Genomic DNA, 9,831 nt, shown 5'->3' with positions numbered 1-9,831 from the left:
TTGACACGCAATCCGCATTTTTTTCGGAACATATACCCTGGCTGCCCTCTCACACGTGCCCCGAGGTTCAAAACCTCTCTCACATGCTCTGCTCCTCTCTCGTGTCTCTGCCCTAGCTCCCTTCTCCTCTATTGCTTCTCTCCAATATTCGGCTCTGGTGGCACGAAATCCCCTCCTCTCTCGCTTCTCTTTGATATCTAGCTCATTTGGTTCCTTTTCTCCCCTTCCTCTTACAATATAATATACCCTATAAACTTGTGATTATGATGCATGCTCTGTTCGGTTTGAGATTTGCCCTGTGTGGCTTGCTTTTTATGACTTGTGGCTTTCCTCTATGTTAGAAGGATGCAATTTAAGATTCATTACTCTGGGTGGCATTTGCACATTTGTTGCTTGTGATTTTTTTTCTCTTTTCGATTTCTGATTCCCTATAGATTCGGGGTCTTTGGCTTGCTTATTGTGGTTTCTAGCCTCAAGAAGGAATAGAATTTTTCTTGCTTATTGTAGTTTGTGGTCTCTGACTTACTTATTGCCTATGTGATTTGTGGCCTCTGGAAGGAATGGAATGAAATTCCCTATAAATGTGCTGGTTAAATGGCTTGAACTTTGCTCTTTATAACTCTTTGCTCTATTTGGTTCTGGTTTAAAGGGATTAGACTTGGAATTTCCTTTTTGCTGAGACATTTGGAGGTTGGGTTGCTCATTCTATTCTATGATCTGTTGGTCTTTGTGGGTTGCCCAATTGCATTTACTGCTCCATTTTTGGTTTTGGGTTGACCTATTGCTTTTGATGTTATATGGTTTATTGGTCTTTGGTCTTTGTGGGTTGCCCTCTGAAAAGTTAGAATTGGTTGGTTACCCTCTTTCTCAAATATTGTAGTGGTTTGTTGGTTATGGTGTATTGGCAATATTGAATTTTCCTTTTTCTGTGACACTTGATGGCATGTTTAGTGTTGGTGTGTCTGGTGGGAGTCGTGGTTGTGGTGTATCGATGGTCTGGTGGTGGTGGCTTATTGGTGTGGTGGTGGTAATCTGTTGTGTTGGTGGTGGTGTAGGTGTTGGTGTTAGTGTGTGTATATGGGAGTATTGGTGGTGTGTTGATGGTTTGGTGGTGATGGCCTATTGGTGTGGTTGTGGTAGTGTGTTGGGTTGGTGGTGGTGGTTGTGGTATTGTTGGTGTGTGTAGATGAGAGTGGTGGTGGTGATGTATTGATAGTGTGGTGGTGGTGTGTTGGGTTTCTTGTGGTGGTTGTAATGGTGTTTTTGTGGTGGTGTTGGTGTGTGTACATGAAAGTGGTTGTGGTGGTGGTATCCTATTGGTGTGGTGGTAGCTTTTTGGTGTGGTGGTTATGGTGAGTTGGGTAGGTTGTGGTGCTTGTGATAGTGTTGTTGTGGTGATGTTGGAGTGTATATATGGGACTGGTGCTGGTGGTGTGTTGATATTGTGGTGGTGGTAGCTTGTTTGTGTGGTGGTGGTGGTAGCTTGTTCGTGTAGTTGTGGTGGTGAGTTGAGTTGGTTGTGAGGTTTTTGTTTTGTTGGTGTGTGTATATGAAAATGGTGGTGGTGGTGTGTGATGGTGTGGTTGTTGTGGTGGTAGAGGTGTGTTGTGGTAGCTTATTTACTACGACACGGTGGGAGAATGCCATTATGCTTATTGGCAGCGTTGTTGTGGTTGTGTTGGTGTGTGTAGATGGGAGTGGTTGTGGTGGTGTGTTGTTGGTGTGGTGGTGGTGTCTTGTTATTGTGTAGTGTTGTTGGTGGATGGAGTGGTGGTGATGTATTTATTCTTTTATGTTACCTATCTAGATGTGCATTTTCAAATTGTTCATCTTTTGGTTTTCATGAAAAAAATGTTTACTATATACCACAAATTTATGTTTCTTATCTCTAGTCATGCTAGTAGACGTGATGGGTAAGACAAAGAAATTGGTTCGTCTGTCATCTGGGATAAAAAGATTAAGCTAATATTTTATGGTCTCTACTTTAAAGAAGTGGACTTGAGCCAACACCTATTTTGACTAGGAGGGCTGACAAAATATAATAAAAATGTTTGAGGAAAGCATGGGAAGGGAGTATTATAGAATGCAATTGAAAAACAAGTGGGGTCGGTTAAAAAAGGACTGGAAAATATGAAAAGAGTTGAAGTGAGAATCAATGGGTTTATGTTGGGATCCGATAAAGTGAACAATTGATGCTTCAAAGGAATGATGAGCTGAGAGATTAAAGGTGCGAATTTATGAATCATCCTGTCCTTCATCATTTTTATTTCGTGTAGCTACATCAACATATCAGTCATTCATTAATTTATACGTCCTGCCAAAAGCAAAAAAAAAAATTAAATTAAGTGGCATTGGCCCTGAAAAAAATAAATTAAGTGGCATTGGCCCTGAGCTAGAAGAAAAGTTAAATTGTATCTTTGGTGGAGTTGTGGTCACGGGTGATGGGCCCCAAGCGAGAGAGGGTTCACAAGCAGAGATGAGCACGTAGATGTCGAGCAAGCCGACTCCAATAAAGCTCGAGCCCTAACCTCAATGAAGTTGAATCTATTAATAGATCCAAATGTCCTAGAGTTTAGAAAAAAAAGATGGTGCAGTTTTTCATTAAAATCCAAATTTCACAGTTAGTTGCTTCATGTACAAATGACCCTAGCACGTCCACAAGCAACTTTTATTTAGCAAGTCATGTGAATCTAGAAGAAACCTTAGAAATTTACAAGAACTTGTCTTTTAACTTAATCTCTATAAATTTTCTGGAAGACTCAACCAAGAGAGAGCTCTTAATGTCGATGGCCCCTGACCACAGTGTCAATTACTTTTATTATTTCCATGACAACCAAGATACATGAATTTTATTCTATTTGTCAGAAACTTTATTTTTCTTTTTCTGGGAATATTATGTATGCTACTATCATTATGCTTGAATTTTATTTGTTGGATATATTTTTCTTTCATTATGGTCTTGCTAATTCAGTATAATTTATATGTGGTAGCTAATTAAAAAATGAATGACATAGATAGAGAAACAAGTAAAATATGAATTACAATTGTGCTATGCTTAATATATGAGTACTACAATTCATATGTTGCTCACTCACCTTATATGACATCTACATACATTGGAGATAAGTGGGTTGTGGAGTTGCTTGCAATTCACCTGACAAAATTTAACAATATGTTGCATATGACACAGCCCGCATTCATCGATATATTTGAAGAACTACATAGGAATCATCGACTTCATAGCTTCTCCAAAATAACTTCTAGAGAGGAGTTGGCAATAACCCTCTATACTTATCACGGAATGAATCTTTGAGAGGAGCAAGGGAGTGATTCCAGCACTCATATGAGATGATCAGTAGATATTTTTTTGATATTTTTCAATTTCTTTGAATACTCTAATTAGTTTATCATTAGAAATTATCAAACCCATGAACCCCCCAACATTTCAAAAGACTCTCATACAAATCTCACATGACCAGCTTTATATGTCATATTTTAAGGTAAATTAATGCATTCAAACTCTCTTGACTTCAATTAAACAAAGTAATTCAAATTCCTTTGTTAAATGCTTTAGGATTGTATTAGAGCGATTAATGGAATACATGTTGACACAAGTATGCCGAATAGTGAAAATATCGCATCCATTTGACGATGCGGTTCACCGACACAAAATGTCCTGATTTTTTGTGACTTTAACATTTAATTCACTTTCTTATGGTTGAATAGGAAGATAGTGCACACAACAATCGCATATTCAAATCTTCTACAAAAACTTAGAATTATAATTTTTTACATCCATCCCCATGTTCGTTTGAATATGAATAAATGAAAAGGTACTTTTCTATATTTGTATCAAATAAATATTATTTGACAGATGTTGGATATCCTTTACAAAAAGGGTAGTAAAGAGATGTTTAATAAGAGACACTCATTTTTATGCACTATTATTGAAAGAATGTTTGGTGTTTGGAAGACAAAATGGGTAATACTGTGGGATATATATTAACCGAAGAGATATTAAATTTGTGTAATTGTGATATTAGATATCACATAGATAACCTTGCATTTTGACTATATCAAGCTTATTATAATGCATTACACCTTTTATCATTTCTCTTGTACTCTTCTAAGTACTATCATTGAATTAATTTTTGTTGTCACTTGTTGGAGTGCATAAGAATATAAGTGTATTTCATAATAAAAGTTATTATATACATTGATTGTATGACAATAAGTTATATTGTTTTAGTGGATACATTTGTATTCATTGTTATCCATTTGATTTTGTGTGTGTGCGTGTGTGTGTGTGTGTGAAATATACATAATGCTTGTATTTCTTTTTAGTTGTCCACGCTGAATAGTTTCTTTATTACTTGCTTTAATTGTACAAATTGTTTATTACCTCAACATTATATTTTATTCAATTTGAAAGGATTTACAAAGAATATTCTTAAGAAACATTTTGCACTCAATTTATGTCTTCTTGTGGTATGTATTCTACATGGAAGGGGTAACAAGAAAAGAATCTTCTATTTTTCTTAACTTCTAAAAAGAAGTTTCATGTAAAACACATTTCATTTTCTTTGTGAGTGAAAGTTCAACTACTAGCAATGGCGTTGAGTGAGAAAAAAATACCTTAAATATGCTTTAAAATTATCTTCATTTCATGTTTTGCCACATATATTAGTTTATTTTATATGTTTTATGTGTGAAAGTCCATAGAGACTTCTTCATGAAGATCTGGAGAATTTTATATCAGCATTGTAGCGCTAGCTTTAACGCCACAACACATTGAATTTTTTGAACAAAAGAATTCCTGAGAGTTTAGAGCCACATCACTAACTACTAAGTGTCACAAAGTTGAAATGCTGTGACACCCTTTAGAGCACCACAATGCTATCTTCTCTAAAATAAAAAACCAAAAGATAGAGAGCTTTATGTCACCGTGCCAAAAAAATCTAGCATTGCAACGTTGTATATATAGTGTGATAGCGTGACATCCTTACCATAAATAGTTATTCAATGTAAAATTCTAATTTCAAAAGATAAGTGATAGTTAAAGAATGGAAAAGAATTAAAATTAGTAGAAGATGAGTGTATCATTAACATTGTACTGTATTATTAAGTGGCTGAGAGGTTGAGTGAAGAGTGATATTTGTCGTAGTGAAGCAAACAATAAGCAAAGAAAGGATAGGAGAACTTTGAGAACGCTACTTAAGTCTACTAATCTTTGGATTCCTAGTTATTTTTTATTTTCATTTCTTGTTGTTGACTTTGTTTGTAAACATTTACAGTAGATGTAAAATATTTCTTGTGGTTAAATTATAGAAGCATGCTAGGTTGGGCTTTTTCCATAGGATTTATGATTTATTTGTCAATTTCTATGAATATTTTCATGATGACTTTAACTAAATTTTTTATTTGTGTTTCTACTAACTTAATTTTATAATAGTTATGGATATACCTTTTTTAATATTTAGTGTAGCTTAAATTTGTTTAAAGATTCTTAATCTACGCAAATAAAATTCATAACAAGGGTTTGAATAGATATAGATTTTGCTTTTGAATTGTGGGAATCACATACATAAATAAGAAAAACAATTTTAAAATCCACTAATTGCATGGATATATAGCATTAGAGATTTTTGAAATTAGAGTTTCTAATTGTGAGCATATGCTAAAATTTTTTTTTTTTTAACATCAAGTTTTTAATTGAAGTTCATATTCCAAAAATTTGATAATATAAATTACAAATTCAAAAGAGCTATGTATTTTATAGAAATTTCTCAATTTAGAAAATCTAAAAATTATCATTTGAAATATTTTGATTTATAATAAAAATTAGGGTTAATAGTTACTGTTTAAACTTCATTTTCAAAAGTCACAACTTATTCATGTGGGAGCGATCTACTATTCAAAGTACACTATATTACTTGATCGGCAAATGTGCTTGTGCTTGCTCATGCAAAATTTTGGTCAGGTATTCAACACTGTTGTTAAGTATAACAGTGTGATTATAGAACTCTAAGCATAACATTGGTATATTTACATTATTTCTAGTTAAAATTTATTTTGGTTTATACTTTTTATCCTAGTGTTATTATTATGCAATTGATTTATTTTATAGTTCTCAAGCATATATATTGTTGTGTAGTTTTTATTATTATTATATTATATTAATTTATATAATTATATAAAAAATGTGCTAGAACCATAACACTACCTGATGCAAGGCAAAGTAACGTGATTTTATTATATTAAGCACCACAGTGTTATATTATTATGCACTTGATTTATTATGCACTTGATTTATTTTATAGTTCTCAAGCATATATACCGTTGTGTAGTTTTTTTATTATTATATTATGTTAATTTATAGAATTATATAAAAAATTTGCTAGAACCATAACACTACCTGATGCGAGGCAAAGTAACGTGATTTTATTATATTAAGCACCAAGTTATATCCCTTATATATCATGATATTATGTTTGAATAAGGGATTATTTTTGTAATATGAAATATACAAGGTTTATGCCACTTAGGAAAAAAAATGAGGCAAAGTGTGGAGCAAGAAGGTAAAAATCAGAAATTTAGATCAAGGGGCCAGAATTTGAGCCCTCGTGCCATGCACGCACACAAACATGTGAGCACTCACATGCACCAGAGCACCCTCATCTGCAAGTACATGCATGAATCCAACTCTCACTGTTCTATCTGCATTGAAAACTTCTTCCCCATCCGCGCAGACACACGCCCCTTGCATACTAGCGCACGCCTACAACCCCTACATGTGTGTATGCTCCCACAACTGCGGCCACACCTCCAAAATTGCACTTCTACCACCTATTCATGTGCACACCTTTGAGCACTCTCACAAGCATCTGTGCACACCCATGCACAACAGTGCGTCACGCACACATGTGCACACTCGTCACCACCAGCATGCCTAAACATTCAAGTTTCATAATTTGATGGACTTAGAGAGTCTTTTTTTTATTTTGGAATTTTAATGCAATGCCTAAGTATATAAACATGTTTTTGTCATGGAAAAAGCACTTTTGGCTTGTGGGGTCAAACCTCTAGGGTTTAGGGAAGTCATTGGAGCTTCAAAGATTTCTCCCTCGTATTTGCTCGAATGAGTGTCCTTTTCTCCTATTTATTCCTTTTATCAGGGTTATTTTGAGGGGTTTATGATAATTTAAGAAGATATTGAGTGCATATATATGAGAGAGATCCATGGAAATTTGTATTGAACTAAGAGGACCACAATATATTACACGAACTGATTTGCTCGATAGTAACTTTTCTATACTTTTTGCATTGTTTCCTTCTTCTTCTCACAATAACAAAGTTTATGTTTTCTTTCCTCATTAATTTTATTTAATTTTTTTCGTGTTCTCTTGTGATGTAAGGCATGTGGTTTCCTTTTGGTATGCATTCTATGGATTTTTTGTTCCCTCGATGCTCTTTTGATGCAAGAATTTTTTATGTTGATGTGTTAACCTTCTGATCATAATTTATTTTTTATCAGATATGATAAGAGTGCCAAAATCCTTCATGAACTATGAATTCTACTCGTTTCATTTCTATATGAGTAGGTAAACCACTAAAATTTGATAGAATATGCATATTCTAGTAAGAATTTTACAACCAATATAGGGGATCAGAAGAATACTGAGAAACGCCAAAGGGTTAAGAAAAAAACTTAACTTAATGGGAATTTTATTCTTTTTTTGATCTATGCGTAGGTTAATACTTTTATCCCTGGTTATCAACAATAGTGTGGGTACCATAGGAAAAACTTCAAGAAATCACCTGACCGATATCACGAGAATATGAAAGTTGTATATCTTAAAAATCAACTCTTTTTCTAAACATTTCTATTTATTACACTTTTAGGATGATTATATTCCTTACTTGAATTTTATCGCTTCAAACTAGACTTAGCAGTTTAGTAAACTATAACTTCTCTTATTAAAATATTTTGATACTATACTCATGGGATCAATATGCCTACTCATTTTCGTATATTAGTTGATTGACCCATATACTTGCATGATTCACCAACTTACCACACAGTAATTTTGGGCATCACTACCCTTGGTGCTACAGTGTTCAAATTGGTCTACTAAAACTATTCCTATTTATGTTATGTTTTATTTAAACATCTATTTAAATTTCATCTTGCTGAAGTTTAACTATTATTGTTGGTTCTTGAATTATTTTGTTCATTAAAAATATTAGTTAGTTATTGTATGAGTAGGGTATAAATTGAGGATTTAGTACCATTTGATCTTGAGATAAAAAAAGCAACTAAAAAGCTTAGAAAATTTAAAAAGACCAAAAAGACTTTAAGAGATATTGCAAACCTTGAGAAAGAAAATGATCAATCTAGACCACTATGGGACATTACAAATCCATTAGCAGAAGAGATTCCAAAAGCAATAATAAACTAACCATCTATGCAAATAAATTTGAGTTAAAACTATCAATAATCCAAAATGATCCAAAATAGTCAATTTAAAAGTTCATCTATAGAAGATTCTAACCTAAACATAACTAATCTTTTGGAGATTTGTTCAACCTTTATGTACAATGATGTTTTTTATGATGATGATAGACTTAGGTTATTCTCATTTTAACTAATAAAAAAAGCTAAATTTTGGTTGAATTCATTATCTCCAATACCATATTACAATTTAGAATGCTTTGTTCTAGAAGTTATTAACTAAGAACTTTCTACCTTTTTAAGACTACTATGCTTAGAAATGACATCACTTCATTTATCCAACTAAATGATGAGTCAATCTATGAGTCCTCGGAGAGGTTTAAGGAATGCTTATGAAGTGCCAACACCATATCATACTAAATTAGTTGATAATTAAAATCCTTAATAACCAGTTAGTATAATCATTATGGCCAATCATAGATGTTGCAGTTAGGGGATCATTAATTTTTTGGCCATTTAAGAAGGCATATAAGTTGATTGAAAAAATCGCTATTAATAAATTTTAATGGCTTTCTGAAAGAGTGAACAAAAAAAAATGTTAGTATGCATTACACTGATGTACTGGCAATAATGACTTCATAAGTGACTATTATATCAAAGAAATTAAATAAGTTAGGCCTAAATCAAATATAAAGGGCACATAAAAGTGATGATACTTCTTAGAAACTAGTAGGAGAAACATATATTTCTAATATGAAACCTATGAATTTGCTTAACAACTAACCAAACAACTCTTACCCTAGAACATAAAATTCGTGCAAGAAAACATTTAAAATTCAAATAAAATATTAATAAAAATACATAAAATAATAATTCGGCTAGCAACCAAAAAATTTTGTATGGCTATTCAAACAATCAGACTAAAAATATTCATAACCTAAGATCTAGTTATGCACTAGGATTCACTTTAATTAAATGATTAAAAGAGAATAAGTAATCCTTAGAAAAATTTGTGTTATAAAAAGGTAGCCAATTACATAATCAAGCTATAATTATAAGGAATATTACGACACAACTAGGGAAACTAACTAACTCAAAAAGTAATAAATCCTAAGAATCTTACCAAGAAATATTGAAATAAATCCTAAAGAAAATGGTAAGCAACAATGTAAGATAATCTAACTTAAGAGTGGGAAAGAATTGAAAGATTATACTAGATCTAAAAATAGGGTAGAAGAAGATATTTCTAAACATGAACATGAACTTGAAATGGAACATACACTAAAATTCAAAAAGTATTAATGGATTTAAGAAATTTAGAAAATAAACCTGTAAAAGAAAAAGCAAAGAAGAAAATGATAGTAAGCATATAGAAAAAC

Source organism: Phalaenopsis equestris, unplaced genomic scaffold, assembly GCF_001263595.1.
Source record: "Phalaenopsis equestris unplaced genomic scaffold, ASM126359v1 Scaffold000063, whole genome shotgun sequence".
NCBI classification, from domain to species: Eukaryota; Viridiplantae; Streptophyta; class Magnoliopsida; order Asparagales; family Orchidaceae; genus Phalaenopsis; species Phalaenopsis equestris.
Note: the sequence above shows the minus strand (reverse complement) of the source record.